Source organism: Triturus cristatus, chromosome 5_2, assembly GCF_964204655.1.
Source record: "Triturus cristatus chromosome 5_2, aTriCri1.1, whole genome shotgun sequence".
Lineage (NCBI taxonomy): Eukaryota > Metazoa > Chordata > Amphibia > Caudata > Salamandridae > Triturus > Triturus cristatus.
The window spans coordinates 908,492,056-908,504,488 of record NC_140588.1 but is presented as its reverse complement, the minus strand read 5'-3'; the positions used below and the strand labels follow the sequence as shown (position 1 = coordinate 908,504,488).

General features: G+C 44.2%; 1 protein-coding gene and 1 long non-coding RNA gene across 2 annotated transcripts in view; one reads left to right on the top strand and one right to left on the bottom strand.

Moving 5' to 3' along the window:
- Positions 1–12,433, top strand: part of LAMP2 (lysosome associated membrane protein 2) — a 320,221-nt gene that overhangs the window by 235,704 nt on the left and 72,084 nt on the right. The window lies entirely within an intron of this gene.
- LOC146829417 (uncharacterized) lies at positions 10,922–11,941 on the bottom strand. The gene is made up of 4 exons (XR_014962241.1): positions 11,927–11,941; positions 11,717–11,811; positions 11,553–11,627; positions 10,922–11,230 (listed from the first exon to the last, which is right to left on the bottom strand). It is a non-coding gene; the product is annotated as an uncharacterized LOC146829417 (long non-coding RNA).

The following is a 12,433-nucleotide window of genomic DNA, read 5'->3' as shown; positions in this document are numbered from 1 at the left end:
TCACGGCTGTTCTTGTGGTCAGCAGGACTAGCTTCGGTGTTTTCCACCTGGGCTCCAATTGGGTTTTCCGATCGAAATTCCTCACAAACACCAGATCCCCCGGAGCAACGTCATGGGGTTTCACCTCAGTGTTGTCAGGAAAAGCTGCAGCTACCTGTGAACGACAAGATTTTAGTGCAGACATCAAGGAAGCCAGGTAATCTGTCAGCATATTACAATTTACATCAGTTATTTTACGTGGTACAGGCGTCCCCCACATATTTGGTGGCCTTCCGAAGATCACCTCATACGGGGATAGCCCTGTTCGAGAGTGTGCTACCATTCTTATGTAAAATAGTGCAACTGGTAAGGCTACTATCCAGTCAACACCTTTCTCCTTACATATTTTAGACAATCTGATTTTCAAAATTTGATTATGTCGTTCCACGAGACCTGCTGCCTCGGGGTGTCGGACACAGTGGAATTTCCACTGATATCCCAACAAAAGTGAGACATGTTTCATTAATTCGGATGAGAAAGGCTGGCCGTTATCTGAATATACAACACGTGGTAGCCCGTACCGTGGGAAGAATTCTCGAACTAACTGTTTGGCAGTAGTCGGGGCCGTGTAATCTGATACTGGGTACGCCTCAGTCCATCGGGAGAGAGCGCAGACAACTACAAGAACATATTTGAATCCTCGACATCGTTCCATCTGGATATAATCCATTTGGAGCACTTCAAAAGGATGATCAGGAGTCTGGAATCCACCCTGTTCTACGGGAACACTTTTTCCCGGGTTGAACTGACAACATATCATACAGGTACGGACCTTTTGTTTAGCTGCTGCTCGTAAATGTTTATTGAACCAAATGTGTTGAATGCTATCTAGCATAGCTTTTTCTCCTAAATGCGCCGGGCTGTGAATTGTAGCTATAATGGCTTGGACCATAGAGTCAGGAAGAAACCATACAGATTTCTCCTTCGTCATCCATCCCTGATCTGTCTGGATCCCTCCTAGTTCAGTCCATTTCTTTAATTCTTCTGCAGTAGCATGTGTCTGTATGTCAATTACGTCAAGTGCGGGATCCTTAATTGTCATACACTGTGTTGGTGTCTGAACTATTGGCTTTGTCATGTCTAATGTGCGATTCTGAGCAGTCTGTTTAGCTGTTCTGTCAGCTAAATCATTGCCTTGAGAAATGATATCAGTAACCTTCGTGTGTGCTTTACATTTCATAATCGATATAGCAGTGGGTAGATGTATTGCGTCTAACAAGGCATGAATGAGGGGTCCGTGCTGAATGTGGGCACCATGGGAGGTTAAATAACCTCTCTCTCGCCACAGTACGCCGAAGTCGTGTACAACTCCGAATGCATAACGTGAGTCAGTGTATACATTAACTTTCTTATTTGTGGCTTGAATACAGGCTTGTGTTAGAGCAATAAGTTCTGCTGCTTGGGCTGACAAAGTATCTATACAATTTGTCTCAATAACTTCAGTGTCTGTTGTGACTGCATACGCGGCCACTAAATCTCCTGTACTTGTTCTCATGCACGATCCGTCTACATACAACGTCAGGTCTGGATCTAACAATGGAACGTCTGTCAAGTCTTGTCTAGGTTTCGTCTTTATTTCAATGATTTCAACACAATCATGAGCTAGTGGGTCTGTTCCAATTACAGGTAATAGTGTAGCAGGATTCAATGTATTACACCGTCGGATCTCTATGTGTGGTTGAAACAATGTCAGTTCATAACCGGTAAGTCTTGCTATGGTCAAGTGTTGTGTTTGTGTTCGGTTCACAAGAACCTCTACTGCATGTGGTACTTGTACTGTCAATGGATGTCCTAATACTATGGCATCGCTTTGTCTGATTGCTAAAGCTGTCGCCGCCACTGATTTCAGGCATGCAGGCAAAGCCTGAGCTACGGGATCTAATGTGCTGGAAAAATAAGCACATGGCTTGCGTGATCCTGCTTGATCCTGAGTGAGTACTGACAAGGCAGTACCTTCACGTTCTGTAACAAAGAGTGTAAAATGTTTGCTATAACATGGTGTTGCTAAAACAGGTGCTTGACATAAAGCTTCTTTTAGGCTTTCAAAAGCTTGTGTATGTTCCTGAGTCCAAGGGAGAACAGTCGATGTGGCTGCCTCCTGTGTGGTTAGCTGAATGAGTGGTTTTGCTAGAAATGCGTACTGAGGGATCCACTGCCTACAATATGAAGTGAGGCCTATAAAAGCCCGCACTTCCTTTTGTGTCTGGGGTATTGACATGTTAGCAATTAACTGGATGCGATCTGGTGTAAGCTGCCTTCCCTCCTTGGACAGCGAGTGACCAAGATAAATAACTCGCTGGACACAGAATTGCAGCTTAGAAGGAGACACCTTGTGCCCCTTGTCGGCTAGAAAATGTAAAACTGTCAGAGAAGCCTTTTCACATTCAGGTTCGCTTCTCGCGGTGATCAGCAGATCATCGACATATTGAAGCAGTGCAGTATTGACTGGCATGTGGATACTGTCAAGTTCTCGTTTCAGTGCTTGGCTGTAGATGCTGGGGCTTTCTGTGAATCCTTGGGGAGCGCGTGAGAATTTAAAGCTGCGCCCATTTAAACTGAATCCGAACAAATATTGGCTTTCCGGATCTATTGGGACGCTGAAAAAGGCATTCTTGAGATCAATTACAGTAAAGAATGTTGCTTCGGAATCAATTGCTGTCAATAATGATGATATATCAGGGACCACAGGAAATTGTGGTACAATGCACTTGTTTAGTTCACGCAAATCAATAACCAATCGGTATACTGGTGGGGCAGTAGGATCAGTTCGTTTAAGAATCGGAATTATCGGTGAATTACATACATTGGAGTCTGTTTCTACAACTACTCCCTGGGCAATTAGCTCATCGATGATTTTCAGCAAAGCCACTACAGCATCATGCGGTAACTTGTATTGTCGCATTCGTGGTAGTACCACTCCTGCTTTCAATGTGACTCGGTATGGTGTAATGTTCATGCAGCCAACATCCGTAGGGCCTTGTGCCCATAGATGTACTGGTAAAGTCTGTAGTCGGGGATCCATGTCCCTAGACACATAGTGACCTTTAAAATCACGTAGAAACAACCTTACTCCTTCCGGAGAACAACATATTATGGCTCCTAGTGCTTTCAGAGTTTTAATTCCTAACAGATTTTCTGGGCATGATTTAGTAAGCAATAAATCTGTAGTTCGTGTCAAAGGTCCTATCGTAAGTGGGAGAGGCTGTGATACTTCATTAACAATAGGTTTTCCTGAAAAACCAAGGGAAACATTTTGAGAGCCTGAGAGGGGTGCCCCTGGAACTTCACTACGTTTTATAGTTGTTCGACTTGCCCCTGTATCGAGTAAGAATTTTCTATCTTGACCTAATAATTCACTATGTACATACGGTCCTTCTTGATCTACAGGAATCTCGATGAGCGGTAAGTCAACTTCCCTCTCTAGGCTTGTTCATGCGTAACGCTGATACTCAGGATATTCATATTGTGCAGTCTGATACATTTGTCGTGTTGTGGTTTGTGTGGCAGTAGCAGGCAACGGTGGTGCAGCTGGCACAAACTGTATGGGCTGCTGTGAGGCTGGCATGGACTGTTGCTGAACTGGCATGGACTGTTGCTGAACTGGCATGGACTGTCCATGCTGCATAGCTCCTTGTTCATTCTGATCTTGTCTAACTAATCGTGGTCTCTCTTTTGCAATACCTGTAGCTATATTACGTTTCAGGACTGGACAATCGTGTACATAATGGCCTAGTTGTTTACAGTAATTGCAGGTTCCTTTTACAGGAGCTGCAGAATCACCAGAATGTGTCACACCCTTTTTGTGACCCTCTGCTGGTACTGTCTGAGAAACTAGCATTTTCATTTTTGTATCCTTCATGCGTCTATGCTCGTGTTCTTGTTCATCCCTAATTCTATTGTGATGATACTGTAACATTTGTAGCATTTGTGACGGAGTGTTACTTTGCCAGGTACTCTCGAATTTCAATATTCTATTCTTCACTGGAGGCAATGCATTTTCCACTAATTTTGTCACAAATAAATGTGGATATGAGTCACTACTTGCTTTTATACCACTGTTTATACCAAAACATTTTTCAAATCGAGCATAATAATCGCTTGTGTCTTCATCTTGCTTTTGTTTGCAGGCTGTGATTGCACCCCAATCTTCCTTTTTTGTAGTTAATAGACGTGGCAGTACCTGTACTAGTAAACCTGGTAACAGTTTAACTTTATCCCCGAGCCCTGAACCTGCAGTTCGGGCCCTTTCTTCCTCTGCTAATGCTGTCCAGTCTATCTTTTGGTCTCCCACTTCCCACTCTTTTTCTTTCAGTTTTTCATAGATGCCAGCAGGCAAAAGCACCTTTAATATCGTCATAATATCAGGAAAGGTGTACTCTCCCATTAGTAACATGTCTTTAATTTCTCGGTGGAAACCCGCTGGGTCTTTGTCATGACTAGGTACTACTTTCTTCATTTCTAATAATTCCATTTTTGATATAGGTGTGTAAACAAATACACGGTGAAACTCATTGTCTTCGCCTTTTATTGGGTGCACTTCTCGTAAAGGATTTTGTCTATCCATATAGTACGGCGTTCTTTCTCTGTGGGGCAGCGAGAGAGAATCCGGATTTACAAAAAGGACATACTGTTTACGTGACACTAATATCTCTTTAATTAGCTTGTTACTAGAACCTCTCCATCTGTTCGTGAGTAGTTCCGTTAATATATCAGGTAAAGGACCAGGGTCAGCATGTTGGCTCTTATATAATATAAGGAGTTGCTGAATCATATAGATTCCAGCTAAACGTTGTTCATCTGCACTGAGATTAAAAAACGTGTGTGCTACGGTCTCATCACCGTATTTTTCAGGACTGTCAATCCAGTGAACAGCTGATCTGGCTAATTCTTGCTCATCCATGGAATCGAGGAGGTGGTAACCCCTTCGTTCTCGTAGTATTTTATCTGCGGCTTGAAACAAATGTTCAGGAGACTTCAGATTTATTACAGGCGTCGGATACGTTCTGCTATTACTTGGGCATACAGAGTGTATGGGATCAGAAAAACATCTAGCATTATCACAGGATCTTCCTCTGCCTACATAGGCTATGGTCTCTGACTGTCTTGCGGAATTCCCTGATTCGGACACTTCATCTTGCTCGAACTCGTCTGTTCCCAATCTTTCTTCATGAATACGCTCTATTTCTCTACGGATTTTTCGGCACATGGCTATTATACAATTTTGCTTATCGTGTCTCCCTTCTGATATATTCTGGCTCCATCTTGTAAGAATAAGCATTGCATTCGGGTCTACCCCCGGACGGTCTTGATTTCTGATCACACAGTTTATGAGGAAACGTAACAGTTCCCCCTGTATCTCTACTTTCTGGAATTCCATAGCTCTGTTAATACATCCTGGATCTCGTCCTGTTTGAACAAAATGATATATGTTATCTAGATGCGTAGTCATTCCTGGTAACCTTGCTAAGTACTCTGCGGCTCGCCTGATGCGTAATGATGCCAGGACCATTTCGTCCTCTTTACCAACCACCGGGTCATATCTACAATTTACAAGGAGTTCCTTAAGCGTACGTTCACTTACGAATTTAGGTGTACGTGAATGCGCTGATTCTTGAAAGACAAGTTTATTTATTCTGGGTGGTGTAAAGGTATTGCTAGCACCTCCCGTGGCCCCATCTGGGGCGTCGGGTGTGAATGGGTTCGTTGAACGTGACACAGCAACTATGGGTGTCGATACCACTGTAGAATCGACTGCGGGGACAAATGTGCTTGCCGAAGCTTGTATCGGGACTTGCTGTTGCACGGGGTCGGATACCTGATCCTGACGTTGAACCCCTCCGCCAGACGGTCTATGTGGTGTGGCGTTAGCATACTCGGGAGCTGTGTCGTCTAGATATGAGGAAAGAAAAACATCTTCTGCGGTTCTGGGATGCCCTTTTTGATGTACCTTAATTGGAAATAATGGGGGTGGCAAGTCTTTTGGCATCCCTGGAACAGCCTTTGGTAGTCCTTCGGCTAGAAGGGGATACATACCATTCATAAGAGCATTTCTTTGTCTATTTACTTGTTCTGACTTCACTCGGATACCTTCCTCAATTAATAGATTTTCTTGAACTTTATTTGAACTTTCTTTACTCCTCTCTTCTTGTCTACGTGCTTTTTCTGTACGTCTATGAGATTCTTTACGCCATAACTCAACAGCGTCTTTCTGTGACTGTCTGACCTTTCTTTTCCATAACTCTTCCTCCACTTTCATGATGCACTCTGCATCCCAGGTTCCCGCTGCGGGCCACCTTTGACTTTCCGGCAATCCCTTGGTATAATCTACCCATAGATCAAGAAACAATATGGCATCTAAGCCATGCTTGTGGTACATAAAATGTCCTGGAGTGTCCCTAGGAGGAATAGGAACTGCTTCTTCAAGCACCCCTTTTCTGGTAGTAATCTGTCTTAACTTCGAGAAGAGCGGCATATTGACAACTGATCTGATATTTACTCTTGAATTCACTTAATACGAAAAACACAATAATGAACAGTGAACAAAGAACAATCATTCATACCACAATATGCAAGACATTTGAACACTTTAAACATTGAACATTAAACATTTTAACAATAACCGACAATGATGACAGTCTGCCTAACTAATCACCACGCTGAATTCTTGACAATAACTGAATACTTCGGAATACTTGATATACTGCTAAACAGTACATATACACTGCTAAACAGTGCAGACCGGATTTGTGTACCCAAATCCGTCTTGACCGGCACAACCTATGTGCGCGTCAACACGCCTCCTCGGCGATGGTACTCACCGAGTAGCTCCTTGAAACGGAAGGCCTCAGAGAATGGACAGGACTCGATGACTGCGGACAGCGGACCCTCTGGACATCGGGATTTCGAAAAACCTGGTGGGCTTCTGTATACCTCGGATCTTGCTCTCTCAGCTAGGCTCTGGTCGGGATACTTCGCACTTCTCACCGCCTCGTCTGGGTTGATCGCAGCCTCAGTCGCCCCCGCTTGACCGGAGGGAGCTTACAGGAAATCCTGCTGGTACGCGTTTATGGTCCGTCCAGCTGTGGCAGGAGACCGGGCCTGCAACGCACCGCCGGCGCGTGAGATGAGAAAGTGTCCCTGTTCGGGCGCCATTATGTGGTAAATATTCTTTTTACCTAAACTGAATTTCATACGGAATCTTTAAAATAAAGTAAAATAGCTCAGAATAACAAGAGGCAGAATCCGTGGTATAAGAGGTTTTCTAAATGGGCTTTATTCCATCCAAAATGGCCGACTCGAGTCGCGGCCTTCAGGTTCCGTCACCACGAGGGTTCAGGAAGTGAAGTACAATACTTTATTGACAAGAAGTAACTTTTATAGGTCATACATTTACAATGAAACAAGTGCAAAAAGGCGTAACAATTGATAAGATAAATTAACATAGTGATACGTAATTGAAACTAGGCGTAATAAGGAGCAAAAAGAAACATGATTGGCTCTGATTATCTTACATAGGTGGATCTATACGATAATACTTAACATAGATGCGTGCGCAGCAGCATGACGTGTGATTGACGTGCAACTAGGGGGTGAAGGGGACTTGACATTTAGCTCTACATGTGGAGACGAGAAGTCTGGGGGTCATGTCAACCTAATCCCAAATCATATCTAACATCCTATGTTTAGAGAACTATGTTATCCACAAGGAAGGACTCTCGGACAGAATCTATTCTATACTAACTGTATGTGCGTGTACAAGCGTCTAAGTGCCTATATGAGAAGCGAGGGGCAGAAAACTTTCCATGGCAACAGGGCTATGAATCACTTGCAGGAGGACGGAAAGGCTGAGTCCTTTGCTTGTGAGCTAAAGGAAATGTTTACCTAAATCACTAGACAGGAATGCATCGGCTGAAGAGCAAAATAGATAATTCGAAGGTGAAATACAGCTTCTTGGCAGGCAGGCGAAAACTGGCCGAGGCAGGCACCGTTAGCTGCACAGGGAGTAGGACAAAGTTCATGGATACAGATGCGAGCTCAAGCTGAAACTGTCAGAGACAGAGAGCAGGGAAAGGCTTTGAGGAAAGAATCGGGCCTACTTGCCTGAACTGTAAAAATGGAGTAACTTAGCCATATAAAGTCGGTGGCTTTTCATACTTAGGAATTGAATATCCAGCCCATTGATGGCGGATCTGACAGAGAACATGTCGACGGTAGACACACATATGTTTGCGTCTTGGAAACTGGAACTGGAGGGAACACACATGCATTTGTAACATGCATATAGAACCGTTGGGGTCCAAGATAGGGGACGTAACTGATCAGGAAAATCCACATTTCCACAATACGTGCGGCGAACAACATTGACCCATGGGCTGCGTCGCAACACCAAGAGAGATACATCGAAACTGCCCGGTACAGGTGAATGCCTACCGCGCAACAGCTAGCAATGGGCCGTCTGAGCACGACCACGCAGCAAGGTGCTGTAGGAGAGTAGGATCTGCTTCTTATGGTTACCCTCACTTTTTACTGATGTTTCACTGTTTTTCGACTTTAGTCTGGCTGGGTCCCTGATATTCAGGGCCCCAGCCTAGCTGCTTCCTCTCTAAATTGATTGCATGTACTTTAGGTACACTCCAGATTGGATTCTGGGGCACCTTTATACGTCCCTAATATATGGTATACTATGTACCCAGGGCATAGGTTCCCCATAGGCCTACCAGGGGCTGCAGCATGTATTCTGCCACCCCTGGGAAGCCATTGACACAACAGGTCTGCTACAGCAGCCTGTGTAAGGTGGTGTATGCACCCCTTACTGAGATATAGGTTACCTATATCTCTCCATATCACTGCACATGTAAACATATCAGTCACCCCTATGGCAGGCCTTAACAATCCTGAAGGCAGGGTGCTGGGTTTCATGTGAGAGGGTGCCCATGCATGAGCAGAGCCCCTCTGCAGCTTTCGGAACCTTTATTCCGGTGTTGTTTGTGATGCAGCCAAACCATATACTCTTAAGTGTATTATAACCAAACGGTAAATGCTAACTTTGGGATGGCTGCATGGAAACATGTTGTGTTTGGTGTCAAACACCTTGGAATCATACCCCCACACCGGTAACTGGTGTGGGAGTATGATCCCACCCTACTAGAGGGAGAAACATGGCACCACCGGTACACCCGGTACCAGCTTAACAGACCCTGGCATCACAAAATGGATGCTGCCAACCACAGACACAAGTCTACCCTCCTGCTGATGGACGAAACTTTGGCAGGGGAGGCCAGGACAATAGGTTTCCTGTCACAGGGAGGTGTAACCACCTCCCAGACAGGCTTTAGTGTATTGGAGCTGGGTGGGTGCACTCTAAGAATGCTTTGACATATGCATTGGGGGCACATTTGGTGTCCCTGTGCATAGTCTAGCTCAAACCGGTTGCAGGGGCACTTAGCCCCTGCTCTGGCGCGGAACTGGACGAGGACATGGGTGTAGCCAACGCTCTGTTCTGACCCTCCCATAGGTGGGTCCGCAGAGTTTGTCCCACCCCTTCCTTTGGTATAAAGTAGGAACCCCTGACTAAAGGACTTTAGATTTACCTGGACGAAACTCTGCTACAGAATCCCAGATCTTCTACTTTCTACACGACTTTGGATGACCGAAGAATCTCCTTTTGAGTAAAGGAGTTATTCCTCCTACAAAGCAGGCACCAAAGACGTATCTGTCCAGTTTGCATCGACGCTTTTGCAACACAGGAGGTGGGTTTCCAAGCTTCCCCGAGGCCGATCCGTGCTCTCAGCAACTCTGAGAACCAAAGCCCTCGTGGGGACTGTGCAACCCGAACCCCTGGACACCGTGACCATTTGCAGCAGCATATGCTTCTTGGCGATCCCTGAGGCTGTCCTTTGGGCTACTTGTAGTCCAGACCCCGAGCAGTGATTCCACCGAAGATTGCTGGCCTACACTCCTCGAGTGACCCATGGGATGGTATCTAGTGATTCCTCTCGAGGTCCCTTTGCGATCCCTTGTCCGTCGACTTGTGGGTCCCTGAGAAGGGTACTTTGACTTTCAACGGGCTTACCCGGTTGCTCCAGACGTGCCCTCGCTTGGGGAGTCCACGGGACCTTGCTGGTCCACACCAAAGCCATTTTTCTCTCACCGCGTGGGTTGCTGTTGCCAAGGCTTGTTGGTCTCCAATCCGGAAACTGACCCCCAGCACTAAATATCCTTCGTGGAACAGGTTGCCTGCGGACTGTGGTCATCATCGATGCCTCCTGGTGCCCGTGGCAGTGGAGTCAAGCTTCACCTCTTCGCACCTGAAACACCCGACATCGGTGGGCATTAGTCTATCGTGCCCCTGGTCACTGGCAAGTGACCCAGACTCTGTCCCCTCTGCTTTCAGGTTCTTCACATCTTCGATCCAGGCTTGATCACACCAGACACGTCTCCTTTCCACAGCAGCAGCTCTTTGCAGCACATTGCTATAGAAATCAACGATGATTCCTGACACCATTTGACACCTACCTCTTCAAAAACAGGGGGGAACCCAAAATAACCCTCCGGCATCTGGGTACATAAACACGATATATAGAAATAATGCCCCGGGATCAATAGTGTAATCATTAATAGAGGGGACAGCTAAGTTACCTCCTCCTATGAATTATCTTCTTTTTCTGTGAGAAATCTTTTTAAATTTTTATTTCCACATAGAAGTCAAAAAACAGTTTCACTAAGAAAAATAGTTATACTCTCAGGTTGAGTGATAGTATGTATATTTATTTCATACTTTACTCATCTCCCATATCTATATCTTGTTTTTTCTTTTTTCTTTTTCATATATATACAAACATATACATTATTTACATACATCAAACGAGTTCAACACATCCATATTTGCACCTCTGACAAAGAAATTATATTCTCCTTATTGCATCTTGTCTGAGTAATACCCTAATAGTTAATCAGGATGCTTCTGACCTTATTTCTCTGAAGCATTCCTTACCAAAAGAACACTCTTTTAGAGTCACTTCGAGATCAACTATTGCAACCTCATTCCTTTTGAAGTACTCTCTACTACTTAACACAAAGTCCAAAGTCTCATGAGTGTCTTCACCATTGTTGTCGACGCGTTTCAGCCAAGTCAATTACAGGCCTCCTCAGGACTAGGGCACTCAAATCTACAATATTTTCAAAGTCCAACCTAAAAGAGCAAATTAATTAATCCTTTTTGTTTATCTATATAAATAAACAAACAATATTTATGTTTCACATATATTAAACAACTATAAACACACCGGGACTTATCATACAACCAAAGAATTTCAATATATTTACAAAGTATTTACAAACTCTGAAGTGGCGGATCACATACAAGAAATAAATTAATAATCACCCATGAGTGAACTTAAAAATACTTGGACGTGTTCTTCCCTACCAAGAAAGTGAAGTGTCTTTAGAAAAGATTTAACAACGCTGATTCTTCCCAACTTAAATTCTTACTCCAAAATGACTAAGTTCCATACCTTAGTGAAAGTAAAGTACACCTATTCTGTTCCGAATATTGCTCGAGGTAGGTGGATATTTTTTCTTTCAAGACGCTAAAGACAGACGAATAAAATACTAGGAATTATTCCTATACTGCCAATCCAGTGGTCCAACCATTTTATACGAGATGTTATTTACTTACTGGCAAGCCATGTCATGTTTCCATCAACATATCTGTATTCAAGGGCCCTTAATTCCCGAAATTACTCGTACTCAAAGGTCTTTTCTACTCGTGTTCTGCAATGAGAGTAAAGGCCCCATAGAAACAGCTTTAATTTGCCCCCAAGTTTTAAGTAAACGTATCTAAATTGGTTCAAACAACCATTTGATCACAAACCGAAGGAGTTCGTACCTTACCACTTCGCTATAGAAATCAACGATGATTCCTGACACCATTTGACACCTATGCACCTGGCTTCCCTGGGTGAGGTAACACGAGTACTCCGGTGCTCCCGTGGGTGCTGGCCCTAGAACCCTCTAAGTCTAAAGGGGTTTGCTCAAAGTCCTATCCTAAGTGTCCTTATTCTTTAAAATTCCAACCGCGACTTTCCTATTGAATTGTACGGGATTAGCGGCTGTTTTTTCACACTGCACACGTCCCCTGTGGGTCCTCTGTGTCACTGCCTTGGGTTGTTCCTTGGGTTCCCAGGGATTCCATGCGCTCTAGGCATTGTCTAGTCAAGTCTTGGTCCTTATACCACTTTTTTAAAATACGGTTTGGTCTCCCCCCTGGGGCCCCTTGTATATTGTGCTAATTACTGTTGTTTAATAACTGTATTATTGTGTGCCTTGCCCTCTAACTTCATAAAGAGGTTAGTAGAGAGTGTTTAGAAATAAATACATGTATTTTGTATATATA